General features: G+C 41.6%; 1 pseudogene across 1 annotated transcript; it reads right to left on the bottom strand.

The window, feature by feature from the left end:
* Nucleotides 1-3,752: 3,752 nt before the first annotated feature.
* On the bottom strand, nucleotides 3,753-13,417 carry LOC311501930 (multidrug and toxin extrusion protein 1-like; annotated as a pseudogene). The gene is made up of 17 exons (XR_014699915.1): nucleotides 13,030-13,417; nucleotides 11,833-11,934; nucleotides 11,658-11,726; nucleotides 11,376-11,524; nucleotides 11,173-11,215; nucleotides 11,024-11,068; nucleotides 10,836-10,933; nucleotides 10,347-10,444; nucleotides 10,025-10,206; nucleotides 8,829-8,937; nucleotides 8,538-8,613; nucleotides 7,440-7,498; nucleotides 7,134-7,203; nucleotides 6,912-7,044; nucleotides 6,730-6,824; nucleotides 6,562-6,625; nucleotides 3,753-6,467 (listed from the first exon to the last, which is right to left on the bottom strand). The product of XR_014699915.1 is annotated as a multidrug and toxin extrusion protein 1-like (transcript).
* Nucleotides 13,418-14,999: the final 1,582 nt, after the last annotated feature.

Raw genomic sequence — 14,999 nt, 5'->3', positions numbered from 1 at the left:
GAGGAGGGGTTAAATGAGTGCTGTAAGCATTGGCTGTAAGTTGAGGAGTGTCCTCGAAGCCAACCACGTCGTTCGTCTTTTTTGGGGGTGTTGCTGCAATCGCTATGCTGCGTTCAAGTGCACATGTTGAGGTTCAGGTTACACGCTCTTGCATACTGTCCATGCGCACCGATCTGCCACAACATTAAAACCGCCGATGAAATCAGTGGATAACACTGATCTAATGTTTATCTGGTAAACCTGGGTTGTGGCATTTAGGTGGATGTTACTTTGATTCGCACCACCACCTGGACATGGTTGCAGACCAAGCGAACTTCTCATGGCTACGGCAGTGGGGTGTTCCTTGCATCCTGGTTCCATGTGTTCCCCAGATGTCACACACAGGCACTCAGCCATCTATTTGAACAAAATAAAACATGATATATCAGACCAAACCAACTCCTTGCATTGCTCCATGGTCCATTTCTGATGCCCATGTGTCCGTAGTAGGAGCTCCCAGCAGTGGAATGGGGTCAGCATGGACACCCTGACTAGTCTGCAGCTACTCAGCCCCAAACAAAACAAACTGTGATGCACCTCTCCCTCTCTCTCTCTTTTTTTTTTTTTTTTAACCTATTTGAGCTGTTGCATTGGTCCACACAGACGAGCCTCAACTCCCCATGTGAAAGAGTGCGAAGTACAGCTAAAGGCCGATCGGATTGTCATGGTTAGGCAAATAGACAAGCCTTAACTCCTCAATGAGTGCACCTCAGGTTCACCTTTTTTCCTTCATTGGACCACTTATTTTGATAGGTACTGACTGCTTCAGACTGGGAACACCCCACAAGTTACAGTTTTAAAACTGCTCTGACCCAGTCACCTAGCCATCATTTGTCCCTTGTTCAAGTTGCTGAAATCTTTCTACTTGTCCATTTCTCCTGTTTCTAACTAAATGTTCACCTGGTGCCTAATATATCCCACCTGCTGACTATGGTGAGGTGCCACGATGACTAGATTATCGGTGTTATTCACTTCACCGGTCATAATATTATAATAATAATAATAATAATAATACATTTTATTTAGAGAAGCGCCTTTCAAGGTACCCAAGGACACTGTACAAAGTAGGTATAGGCAAGGAACACAAAACACAAAACACCCCCAGACACAAAAACACCCCCAGACACACACAACAGTACACTGAGCACAAAGCGAGGACAGATAAAAACAGGGAAAATAAAATAAAATAAAAGAGGCGGTGTAAGTAGAGATCAGGGGGCTGACAGGTAAGCTAAGCTAAAAAGATATGTTTTTAATTGAGTTTTAAAAGTGGACATACATGTATTTTGGCGCATCACGAGTGGCAGGTCATTCCACAGTTTAGGACCTGCCACACTGAAGGCCCTGTCACCCATGGAGCGAAGACGCGTTGTGGGGACTGTTAAAAGACATGCGTCTGTAGAGCGGAGGGTGCGGGATTGCAAGTATGGGGTAAGGAGATCTGATAGGTAAGATGGGGCCAGATTGTGTAGGGATTTGTAGACTAAGAGAAGGATTTTGTATTGAATGCGGTAGTGGACAGGAAGCCAATGCAGGTGCTGGAGGATGGGAGTAATGTGATCCCAGGACCTGGTTCGGGTGAGTAGCCTTGCAGCGGAGTTTTGGACATACTGCAGCCTGTTTAGGGTTTTAGCCGGGATGTCGCACAGTAGAGCATTGCAGTAGTCGAGCCTAGATGTGATGAAGGCATGTATGAGGGTTTCTGCTGTAGATGCGTTAAGGGAGGGCCGGAGTTTGGAGATGCTTTTGAGGTGGAAGAAAGACACCCTGGTGATGCTTTTGATATGTGACTCAAATGAGAGAGTAGGATCAAGGATCCCCAGATTCCTAACTTCAGCAGAGGTTGTAGTGAAATAGCCGGGGATAGATAGCTGCAGATGTTCAAGTTTTTTTAGAATGTTAGGGGTGGAAATGAGAATAGCTTCAGTCTTATCTTGGTTGAGTTTGAGGAAATTTTGAGTCATCCAGTTGTTAATGGCATTTAGACAGTTGACCAGATTGGATGATGATAGTATGTGAGCGGGCTTGGTGTGAATGTAAATCTGGGTGTCATCTGCGTAACAGTGAAAATTGAGCCCATGATGTTGTATTATGTGGCCCAGGGGAAGGACGTAGATTAAAAACAGCAGGGGGCCAAGGACAGAGCCCTGGGGGACACCATGTGAGAGGGGTGAATTTGGAGATCTGAAATTCCCAATTGAGACAAACTGTTCTCTGTCAGTGAGGTATGACTTAAACCAGGCCAATGGAACACCAGTGACACCGAGCAAGGTCTCTAATCGAGTGAGTAGGAGGTTGTGGCAAACAGTATCAAAAGCAGCTGTGAGGTCAAGGAGAATGAGAATGCTGACATGGCCTGAGTCAGCAGCTAATAGCAGGTCATTGACAACCTTAACCAGGGCAGTCTCAGTACTGTGCATGGCCCTGAAGCCAGACTGAAACTTTTCCCAGAGGCCATGGCATGTGAGGTACTGTTGGAGCTGGCTGGCAACTGTGCGTTCCAGGAGCTTTGCAATAAACGGGAGGTTAGAGATGGGCCGATAGTTCTTATAATCCTCTGCGGCTGCCCCAGGCTTTTTTAAAACAGGAGTGATGGCTGCTGTTTTGAGAGGCAGAGGAACAGAGCCCAGAGAGAGGGAGGAGTTTATTATTTGTGTCAAGAGAGGGCAGAGGGCAGGTAGGCCGGCCCTGACCAATGGGGTGGGCATAGGGTCAAGAAGGCAGGTGGTGGGTCTAGACTTATTGACAAGGTCAAAGACATCCTGTTCATTAAGAAGTGAAAAGGTAGAAAAGGATCTGTTGAGTGTTGCACAGGGGGATGGGGGGACATCATCATGGGTGGTCTGGGTAGTCTGGAGCTGTTTGTAGATCAAGCTAATTTTGCTTTGGAAGAAGTCAAGGAATTCACAACAGAGTTGAGTGGATGGGGTGAGTGGGAAGGATTTGGCGGGCTGGGTGAGCTTATTAATAGTAGAGAAGAGGGCTCTCGGGTTGTTTTGGCCTCTGTCAATGATGGTGGTGTAATACATGGTCTTGGCCTGATTTAGAGCCTATGGCTGATTGGTGTTAATACACACTGTCACAGTGTAGCTGTAGCTTCAAACAATATGTGTGTTTGAGAGTAGTGTGTTCTTAACATTCAGACATGGAAGGATATTCATTTATACATGAAGAAATACAACTTGAAAAATGCAGCAACACATTCCCATAAATTAATAATTCAATCTTCATTACAATAATATTTCAAAGCATTTGGAAATACTAGTAAAAGAATTATGGGTTGTTTTATACTGCTGGTACACTGTAGGTTGCCGGTCGAGAAAAGTTTTTTATTTTAGGAAATAAAACTGCGGGGGGGCTGGAGCCTATCCCAGCTGTCATCAGGCAAGAGCCGGGGTACACCCTGTCCTCTCGCCTCTCACCCTTTACAGGACAAGCGGTTAGAGAAGATGAATGAAATAGATCTGTTTTAAAGAGGTCTAACCAGGCTCGTCATGGGACAGTCATGGGACAGTCACCCAGATCAGAGACGTAACAGTTAATCTTTTTGGCTGCAACATTCTGCTGGAGTTGAACAGCTGTTTCTCTACAGAACTGAAATGTGAATATACACCAATCACCCATAACATTATATTGTACAGGTCCTTTTTTTTTTTTTTTTGACACGAAAGCACCCCTGACCCCTCGATGCATGGACTCCTCTAGACCTCTTAAGGTGTGCTGTGGTATCTGGCACCAAGATGTTAGCAGCAGGTCCTTTAATTGTTATTCACCTCATGTTATGGCTGACTGGCAGAAGTCTAAACCAAAGCGCATGCTACATGATCACAGTACTTTAAATGTTGAACTGGGCCCTGCAATACACTGGCGACCGGTCCAGGATGTACCCAGCCTCTTGCCTGATGACAACTGGGATAGGCTCCAGCCCCCCGCGACCCTTCACAGGACAAGCGGTTACAGAAGATGAATGAATGAATGAATGAATATTGAACTGAAAATAAAGCTGTTCAGTGCTGTTGTCCCAGGGCAGTGACAGAATAATCCCACCATTTACTCTTCCTTTAAATATCATGTGAATTAAGAAAATACATCCAAAAATAACTTTATTTCATGTATGGATTTAAATATTTCCACATGGAGGCTGTTACGTTGCAGACATTCATACGTGACTGCCAATGCCGTGCATCGTGCACAGGTTAATTTTCAACATTCAGGATACAAAGAATCGCACACACATTTGAACCCAAGATGACACGTGAGGAAAAGAAGTGAAATGAAATGAAACAACAGGGGTGGAGCTGAGTGGGGCATGTGTCATCTTCACTCATGTCAAAGTCTACTGGTGGATAACATGCTCTGTTTTCTTTACTGTGAACTGATGAGATCTGTGCTTGTCTTGGCTCATGAACGCGCAGCACATCAGGCCTGATTTAGTCTGATAACTTACAGTCAGCGCTAAATTGGGTTTAAATGGCCCTGTTTGTCCTGGGCCCTCTTTATGGAACACTGTTCAGCCTAGCTGAAGTGTTTCATCGCAGAGCGTCTTTGCTCGTAATCTCACAAATAAATTGCCCGGTGTAATAAATGAGCAACTGGTGAATTATCAGACTCTTCTTCTCTTTGACCGTAACATTTTCTTTTCTTATTTTATACACAAGATGATCAGAGAGGCAATAAAATGGAAGACAAAAAAACTAAGAAAGAGCAGTAACAACAGTGTTAATACATGTAGTGAACAGTCCACATGAACTTTTCTTGCTAAGTGTTCTGTCACAATTTGACTAAATAGAATAAAACTGAGCAGCACACACACAGAAACTAGTGTTGACATAAAGTACAAACATGAATCATATGAGAATATGAGCCTTGTAACTCGCCATTTGGATTTCATTTTGCTTCAACCAATACAGAGAAAAAAAATACCTCTGCAAGACACTGCAGACCCAATCGGAGACATTTTGCTGTAAAGAAATGACAAGAATGAGTGCGTTGGTGCGATTCTTCTGACCATCACTGTACAAAGCCCACCCAAACAAACTTTCCGCCCCCAAAAATAAGTGGGTGGGGATGTATGGGCCATGAAATACCAAGTCGCCACTCCGCCGTTTGCTGGTGTTGGCCTGTCGGTGTGTGATTGTTGCAGACGCTTTTTGTTGCCACTCCTGCTGGACCCCGTCTATGTCAATATTTTGGCTGATTCTGCACATTCAATAGGTTAACTGTGCAAACAGGTGAGAAAGATCACTCTGACTGGTTTATCAGCTTGGCAACCCAGTGCAAGTCAAGAGACTGACAGAGTGAAGATCAACTGATCAGCATAATTCAGGAGAGGCCAGCTCTCCACGGCACCTTGTAGCTTCTCCTAATTTTCCCTTTTAAATGACGAATTCAGACTACCGCCACCTGGGCAGTAGTCACCTAACTAAAGCCTCATTACTAGAAACTATGTGCTAGCTGCTTGTTGGCTCTGATCTTAGAGGTGTTTAACATTTTGGCCCAGATACAGGTGACATGAGCCAACACTTTGTTGTTGGATTGGTTTGCCATTCATTCATCTTCATTCATAGTGCTGCTTGTCAAATGCAAGTGAACCATTTGCTTGTAATTTACCCCTACTTTGGCTTGCTAACAAAATGTCTTTCTTTGACTTAGTATTTATTGGTAGACCTGCTCTTAAATCTGACAAGAAAGAAACAAAAAGAAAAACAAAAAAAGGTGTAAATGAAACGTTTGAAACGAAGCGTTCAAGGAAACATCCAAGACTGACTGAAATCTCAAACCACCTCCAGAGGTGAAACATGAAAAGGTATAAATGCATGAATAGCCAAAGTTTCACTAATACTGAAATCTGCCCACTGAGAGGGAAGTCTGATACAGTTTCTGCCCATCTGGCTGAATGAAAGACAAACCAATCTGATCCCTCATCAGTTCAGCCCTAGTGTGTGGGTGTGAGAGCACTGACATGTAACATGTTAGGCTGTGTATGGTAGTTTTGTAATGCTAGCTAAATACTTGAGCTCTGTCCAGCAAAGGCACATGTAAAAGCTTTTGTCTCCAAGTCTTAACTGGATTTTACTCAGGTACCACACACTAGACACAGGCACTTTGTGGTTTGTTTTGTAGTGAAAAGGGAAAGTGAGACTGTTACAGACAGACTACACATAAGGCTGAGAGCTGATTCTCAGTGAGATCAAAATGACAAGCAGCCTAAAGAAATCATTGTTTTAACATCCTCAGAAGAAACATGCTGGTGATAATTCCAGCAAGAAGGATGATGATCATGATCAACAGAGCCAGGCCGCGCCAAACAACCAGTTGCTTTACTGACAGGACACCTCCCACTGTGGTGGTAACAGTGAACTCTATTTGGTCTGGATTGTGAACGTTCAAGTTTGTGTCCTCCTCTTGGTCTTGGTTTGAAATTAAATCTGGAGGTTTGAGAAGGGATTTTTTTTAGCATTAGCAACAAAACTTTACTCAAGACTTAAACTATTAGAAAGTGTTTGTGCTGCTTGTTCTCACCTGTGTGCTCCAAGTCAACCATCTCCTTTTCTTCTGTGATCTGGACACCTGCTCTCATGAGGGCCTGATCAGAGACATTAAGGACACTTGCTGATCGTGTATTTAACTTTCAAATATGTATAAAGGCAAAGTAAAAATGATTTTTATTGAAGTAATGTAGCTACCAACCTCATCTGCAGCCTTTTTCCAATCAAGTTTCCATAAAAATGTGATGTAAACGATTGCTTGTAGTGCTACACAGATGACAAGTCCTGTCCATAGTCCTATTAGAGGGGGGTATATGAATGGCTTTCCTGAAAGGCATAGTAGTGCAAAAGACATAGTAGTGCATATTAGCAGTTTAGTCTTACCTACAATCCCCATATTTGCGGCAAACATAAGGGACACGCCAATGGGGAAGCCGATGAAGTAGAAACCCACAAAACTAAACAGAGCACCAATCAACTGTTTTCCTGCTCCTCTGAGAACACCTGCAGCCACGCCCTGCACATAACAAACACATGTCTGGTCACATCACTGGTTAATATGTCTAAAATGTTAATTTTGTGCATGAAATGTTAATAGTTTCTTACCGCAGTGGCATCACAAACATGCATGAAACCAAATATGAGCATGACGTCAGCAACCCTCTGGATAATGTCTCTGAAAAAGATGCAGATGTAGATGTTTCTCAGTGTTCAAGACACACTGAATTATTTACATGGAATATCAGAAGACAGGAGATGTGGTGGTCAAGAGCTTAACGCGCTACAGTTTAAGAAAACGCATGTAAATGGTCAGAACACAAGCAAATGAAGAAAATGTCTTCATCAGTATGACAAAAAAATGCACTGTACACCGATCAGCCATGTACCACCCACCTAGACCAGACCAGGCACCCCCACCCCATAGCAATGTCACTCCTTGAAGGCAGCAGCCATCCCCAGCAGGATGCAGCCTGACACAGGAACACACACAAAAACGGTTTAGGAACAACTCAAAAAACATGAAAAACAGCACAAGGTGTTGACCTGGCCTCCAAATTGGCTAGATCCAAAACTGATCAAGTATCTGTGGGATGATCCACAGAGGCCCCTCCCCTCAACCCATAGAACACTAACAATATTCTGTTTCCAGACACCACAGGACACCCTCAGAAGGTCCATGTCCACTTGTGTCTGGGTCAAACATTTTCACTTGAACTCACCACAAAGGTTATATAACTGTTCAGGGAAGAGCTACTATCATGTCCATTCTCTGATGAGTCACAACTGTTTTGGAGGCACAAGGGAGACCTACACAATATTAGGCAGGTGGTTATAATGTTATGCTTGATCGGTGAAAACCATCACAAAACCAGCAAAAATTCCCAACACCAAAAAATACAGAAATGCGTGGCAAAAAGAGCAAATGACAACAGAAATGTTTCCATGAACCTTTAAGTGATGAACCTGCTGGGATACACTTGATGTTTGCTACTCGTGGTGTTGGAAATTCAGTTTTTGTTGGTTTTGTTTTTCACTCATGACATTATTAATATTAAAACATTTATTATAACACTTTTTGTTGTCATATTGGTGAAGACGTTTTCTTCATTTGCTTGTGTTTTGTCTGCTTGCATGTGTTTTCATAGAAGAGGATTATTCAGTTTCTTAGTGACGTAGCTGCATCATAAATGATCTCCAGTCAAATGATGCATTATATAAACAGGTTAGAGTGCTGAAACTATTCTCAGCTTACTTATTCAGTAAGATGATAATGTCAAACAGTGCCTGTCTGCTGCGCAGCCTCACCGACAACTGACCTGTTAGACATAACTGAGGCTCATTAAATGGTCACATTTCAGTGTTTGTGAGTCAGCATAAAAATGAAGATCTCAGTCAAGTTATAATAGCTTGAACAGAAATATAAAACAAACTCTGTCACACCACACTAACTACAATTAAAGACCCATAAAATGAGTACGGGCTTCAGTTGCTGTCAGGGTGTATACTCACCGCTCTGAGGTGAAAATGTATCCAATGACGTTTCTGGAGATGCTGAAACTAGCTCCGACAAAACAGGCAACTGTGACTGTGTTAGGCAAGCAAAAAACACACGGACAAATAGTAATGGTCAATAAAGTTAAACGATAAAAGGTAACAGAATATAATTTACGTGTCCATGAAAAAAACCGCTGTGATTTGTGTAAAATATAACTCTGTTTCTACTACGACACGATCATCTCAGTTCAGCTATTTTCTGTAGCTGTACTTCAAGTAGCATGTACTGTGTGCACTGGTCCTTACATGCACAGATGATGGGGACTTTGCAAGATAGCTTGGCCTGCTCTGCGTTTCCTGCACCAAGAGCGTTACCAACTCTTACACTGGCTGCAACAGAGAATCCTAGTGGGAACTGTAAAAGAGGAGTACGTCTGTAAAAGCTCAGTCATCCAGGTCATAATATATCCATAAAAGCTGAAAACAAGAGCAACTATCTAATACACTAATATCTTTTGATATTACAATCCAATATTCCAATATTATTTTAGCGCAGCTTAGCAATGCTAAAAACAAAGAGACAGAACCAGCTGAGCTGAGCTATGCCTCTACATCTGATTGGTTTAATTAGTACTACAGTACAGGCTACATATTTAAGAGTCCGTACTGTATGTCTGTGCCAGATTAATAACAAGCTAATCATCAGAAGCGCACTGTAAACCTGTAGCCATCCAGGACTAAAGGGGAGAGGCAGACAAAAGAGGCAAATATAAAACAGTGAGTCCAGCTCAAGAGATGGAAAACCTATTCTTCGGTTTTTCTGCGTTATTGCATTATGAAGTATAAGCAATAACTATTGTCCATTTATTATGGCTGACACTGAATGATCAATAAAATTCTTTTCTTTTTTATATTTATTTTTAATTGACAGTTTAGTTCAGTTACTTCAGGCCCTGAATACCTGCTTCGATACACATTTCAAATACACATTTTCTTCTAGTCAAGGAGAAATATTTGCATGTTCTTTGTTTTCAACTAAGCATGAATTTCTGTTGGTTTTTTGTGTTGTTTTTTTCAGGACTCTACTTCCTAGCCCTAAGTGTTGGAAAAAGCTGATGTCATATATTTCAGTCTCAGCAATGTTTTTCTTTTGCTTAAGTGATTAATGAGTATGGAACGCACAAAATCTTTTTCTTTTTTCTTTTTGGCTAATATGCCAGGAAAGCAATTTTTATTCAGATGAGCAGGAGCCTCATTATCCCGGTGGCATGTTAAATATGACCAAAGCACATCCACAGAGTACTGATGTAGCAGATTAACTCCTGAGTTATTCAGGGTTAAAGGCTATTTCTTAGAGGCCCTATGAGATATTTATTTTAAAAGCATTGCTACACATCTCAAATGTGATAAAAGTTGCTTTTAGTAACCACTTCATGGAACACACTGAGAACACAACATCGTCATCTCAGACTTATTAGGTAGCAGAGATGAGGAGGACTTACCATGTAAGCCACAATGCTCAGCTGGTATGCGATGGACTGAGCCCCCAGCTCCACCTCACTGATCACACCAGCCAGGAATCCTCCGATCTCAAATATCCACCATGACAGACAAATCATGAGCATGCTGGGGATGGCCAGCTTGATGAAGAGACCCCACTCCTGCAGACAGTCTAGTGACCAGCCTGTGGATCACAGGTTGTAAAGAGGACGTAAAGGAATTAACATGCTGTAGCAGATGATAAATCAGATTGTTATGATTAGAAAGTTACAGTAGTAGAGTTCAATATGAAGAAAAAAGGAAACTCTTGAGAAGAGGACTGACCTCCCCAGGTGGCTCTGTGCAGACCCCTCCACCAGATGTACACATAGAGGAACAAAGCCAGTAAATACTGTGAGATGGCATTAGCTGCTGCAGATCCACTTCATGAGTAGGAATTAGAATCAAAATAGAGGTAGAAGGACGTGTTATTGAGAAATACCCAGGCTTTGCTGATATAACAGTGACATTTAAAAGTATGCCACAGATTTGTGGATATTCATTGTAATGTTTGTCTGTTTGTGATTATGTAGAGTCTGTGTACTTAAAAAAATACCACAATGATAACCTTTTTCCTACCCCAGCATGAACGCAAGAGTGGAAGAAGTAAGATATTTACATTTCGGTGAGGCTAGACATTAGATTTAAATTGGCTTTGGATTATCCAGTATTAGCGTAGCTGTAACATTTATTTTTATCCTGTAGACAAATAATTATTGTAGCAGAACAATTAAAAATCACCAGTCTTTCTTTCGGGATAATATAAAAACTCACGCAACACCCATCTCCAGAGGATAGAGGAAGATGTAGTTGATGATTGCGTTGAGCACATTTCCGATTGCTCCAGTTGTAACCTGAGGCCACATAATTCCCTGTAACCAAGAGCAGAACTTAGTGTGGATTTAAATTAATATTACTATTATTACATTTGACCTCTGTAACCCTGTGCTTAGAGACTATACCTGGTTTTGTAGATACTTCCCTTGAAGCTGGTATATAAAAGTTGCCTGAAAATAGAAAACAGACATTTGAGCATTAACCAATGAACTATTTTTATCCTCAAAATGTCTTTAGTGACACACAGGAGAAAAAAACAGTGCATCAAACTCACGGGGAGAGCGGGCATGAAGATCTTCACATACAGCTGGGCGAGACTTCATGGAAGTAACACAGACAATTTGTTTGTGCATTTATTATGGATTAGTCATATATGAAGTTGCCACCAAATAGTCGAGGACTCTGGTAGTTAAAGATGAGGCTAACATAAACTCATTAAGAAAAGAATCTGATAAATCTGTGAGCTGTTAAACTGACCTGGCAACCTCTGGGCTCTGTTTGACAGCAAGTAGGATGGGTTCAGTGTTGATGAGGACGGCCCAGCAGGGGAAACAGGCCAGCAGCAGAATCAGAATCGCCCTCTGGAGAATCACCCCAACACGCTTCAAGTTTCCGCTCCCATACGTCTTCACGACACAAGCAATTCAGCAGAGAAGAGGAGTCGCTGATCACACCACTAAACAAACCTTAAGAATACACACCTGAACAAAATGCTCATTGTTCAGCTGTTTAAAGAACAAACTTTGTTGAGGACCCTACCTGGGATATGAGGGTATCACATGCGGCTGACAAACCGGTGCCAATGGATATACCAGTGACGTTAACCACCTGCAAATGAAAGAGCATCATTCAATCAACCCATACAAAAAAAAAATAAGTAAATACAAGACCGTAACAGGAACAGACAAAGGCAGGATTCATCAAGTCTCCTCACCGCAGTTGCAAGTGATACTCCTGCTAGTTCAGTTTTCCCCAGGTGACCACAGAACACCATGCTGATGATACTGATCATGAAAACCATGAGCTGAGAAATGACCTGGGAGAACAAGAGCAAACAAAATACCTTCCTGAAATGATGCAAGATGCCAAAGAAACTGAGGACTATACAGCATGTGAACCCTTGATGTGAAGACCTCTAACCTTGATTCCTTCTTCTTCACTTTGCTTCAAACACAGACTGAAATACAGACCGTGTAACATCATTTAGTTGTTGTGGTAACGAAATCCACCACAAACTTTCCATCTGATTATGTTGAATTTTCATCTGCATATGCAAGAAATACCCCACCAATCATATAGAGTCATTAAACAGGCACTGGTTTTGTGTAACTTAAGAGGTGTTACTAATTATTAAGATAAGATAAAATAAGATAATCCTTTAATTTATTCCACAGTGGGATCTTACAACAAAACGGCTCAGATTGGTTATAGGAGTATCCAATTACACAAAGAGGTATTTTTTTTTGCTCTGTATCAATCGAAACACTCCCCATAATTAAATCCAGACTCATATTCTGATTAGAAGTCAGTTTGACTACACCAGGCTAGTCTTGGTCAAGCTTTGATGGCAGGACATCACATCAGTTCATCATATTCAATAGCTGAGAGAAGCACAAGCACAGCCACAGACTTGTTTGTTTTAAGGTTGTATCAGTTTATGTCATAAAAGTAATTTGAATGAAGTTTGCTGAATGAAGAAATGGCACTTTATAGCTTCTAACTCTAATTGTAATTACATAAAAACAACAACATCGAAATGAGAGAAAATACAGATCATGGCGTCAGTTTAAAGCACATATCAGATGTGTAATTATAATTTTAGTTTTTTTAATTAATAAAAAAAATTATCACACCGTACATTGATTCCAACAGAATAGATAAAAAACATGCTTTTTATTGTGAAGCTTGTGAAGCTCATAAATATAATTTTCGCTCATTTCTTCCCCCCAACGGTAAATAGAAAAAAAAATCTAAACAAATATAGGCCAAAAAAAAACGGGGATGAATCTGTGTGCCCAAAGTTCAACTCTCCGTATCAATGGAAACATTGTACTTCCTTTTTCGGACAGGAAACCTGACTACAATAAACATAGTACGCGGCAAACAGCAAAAGGGGGCGCTTCATTCTTACCACTGGTCCTGCCAGTTTAATAAGTTGTACGAGCTCATTCCGGTATTGTGGCGGAATCAAGTTGCAGTTGTTCTTCAGACAAGAGTTTTCCCCGGAGCTATGAACGGGAGCAGCTCCAGTCAAGTCCCCGTTAGGATACGTTGGACTCTCCATCTCCAGAAAACGCTTTAAGCCGACCTTCAGTGTCTTTCAAATCCCCTCACCGCCTCAACACCCCTTGACAACAAACGTCCTTCTGCCTTGACAGGAAACGTCAGGTGCAGTTTTTGTTTATGCGGCTCGTTGCTGTCCGTGGACATGTCCACGCGCTTCCACTAAAACGGAACGTAGGCTACGCTGCTCGGACGTCAGTAATCAGGAAGTAAATAAAATCAGCTGCATGTTGTTATAACGGTCTCCAATATCGACACCGTGTGCTGATGTGAGGTAGTGTGGCGGTGGACGGGACGGTGAGCAGGTTTTCAGCGGCACGTGCTCCCGCCGCTGTTCCTTTTACTGCGGCGACGTCACGCTCACGGACTGAATCACGAGATCCGGATGGACTGTGACCGTGACTAGACACCAGACACACTAGACAAAACATTAGGTACACTCCATATTAGAATGAATTCTAATATAACACCCCTGCACTAAATATTATCTTGACGTAGATATTCAGCATTAGTTTAAAATAACAGACAGCGCTGTGGATTCAACTGTGTTTTCATTTTGGAGGCTGAAGTTTATTGAATTGTACTGTCATGTACTGACATATGTTCCTATACTTTTGACAACCCTTATGCAGTCTGTGGACTAGGCTAATTAACAGAAAGTGTTTAATGCAATCCAGGTTAACAGCACCATCCTCCAGGATGCAGGACTATTATGTTACAATGCACTTGTTTTCACTAGTGTGCCTAATGTTTTGGCAAGTGAGTGTATTTTCACCCAGTATGCGTGTGTATGCTGACAAATGACTTAATGTCCTTTGGCCACTTTCTTTGAATTTGGGGATCATCTCAGTTTCTAAAAGAACATTTGAGCATTGATCATCTTCTGCATGTCATAACGTCTCTCTCCTTTTTCTCTGCTGTGACGTGTCTTCGTATTTCTAGAAGAACATACAGCTAGTTAGCTGCGTTAGAAGCACCTTGTGTGTCAAAAAAGGGGGATTTAGTGCAATACCTTTATATAAAAATGCATTCGTTTTCACTAGTGTACCTAATGAACTGGCCAGTGAGTGTATAACAACTCCAGCAGACACTGAAAATATGAGACAAGGATGGTAAATGTTTGCTGTTATAACTAGATGATGTGGCAGAAGCCCACTTTCACCAAAACCGTTTTTTTTTTTTAATATTATTATTTAATGTGATCTGTGAAAATGAATTCAGTACAATTCAATAGCATCACGGACTAGGTCCTTTAAATGTCTGTTCTGTTTTCAGTAATAACATGAAACAAGAAAAGAAAAAAAGGACTTGTAGAGTTTGTTTGAATCTTTTCCTCCGAGTGTCTTCTTCAGTTCTAAAAGACAGGTGAGAAGGTTAGGTTTTTATTAGGAACATCTGTGGGTGGTGCCCACCTGAAACTCACATAACTAGATGGTAAAAGACTCCCCACCAGTCTTTTAGAACTGAAGAAACCACTTGGATGAGTGGTGAAATGTCTTCAAGAAACCAAACAAGTCCAGTGGCTTGTGTTGTGTGCAAAAAAAATGAAAAGATCTGAATATTGACTTCAGACCCAGGAGACCACCTTGCTCAGTCTGCTGCCTCCTGAAAGGAAATACAGGAACTTCAAAACCACAACAAACAGACTGAATAAAGCTTTTATCCATGGGCTGTCGGGGCACTCTACTGCCATATGAGCACTAGCTTCCCTCAGCTTCTGATTAATAGGTGAAATACTAACTACATGTGTAACATCACCCATAATATCCAACATGTGCAATGTATTTAAGCGATAACCTGTGACACAAGTGTATGTAT

The sequence above is a fragment of the Chelon labrosus genome, assembly GCF_963514085.1.
Source record: "Chelon labrosus genome assembly, chromosome: 2".
Classification (NCBI taxonomy): Eukaryota; Metazoa; Chordata; class Actinopteri; order Mugiliformes; family Mugilidae; genus Chelon; species Chelon labrosus.
Note: the sequence above shows the minus strand (reverse complement) of the source record. Positions and strands in the feature narration are given on the sequence as shown.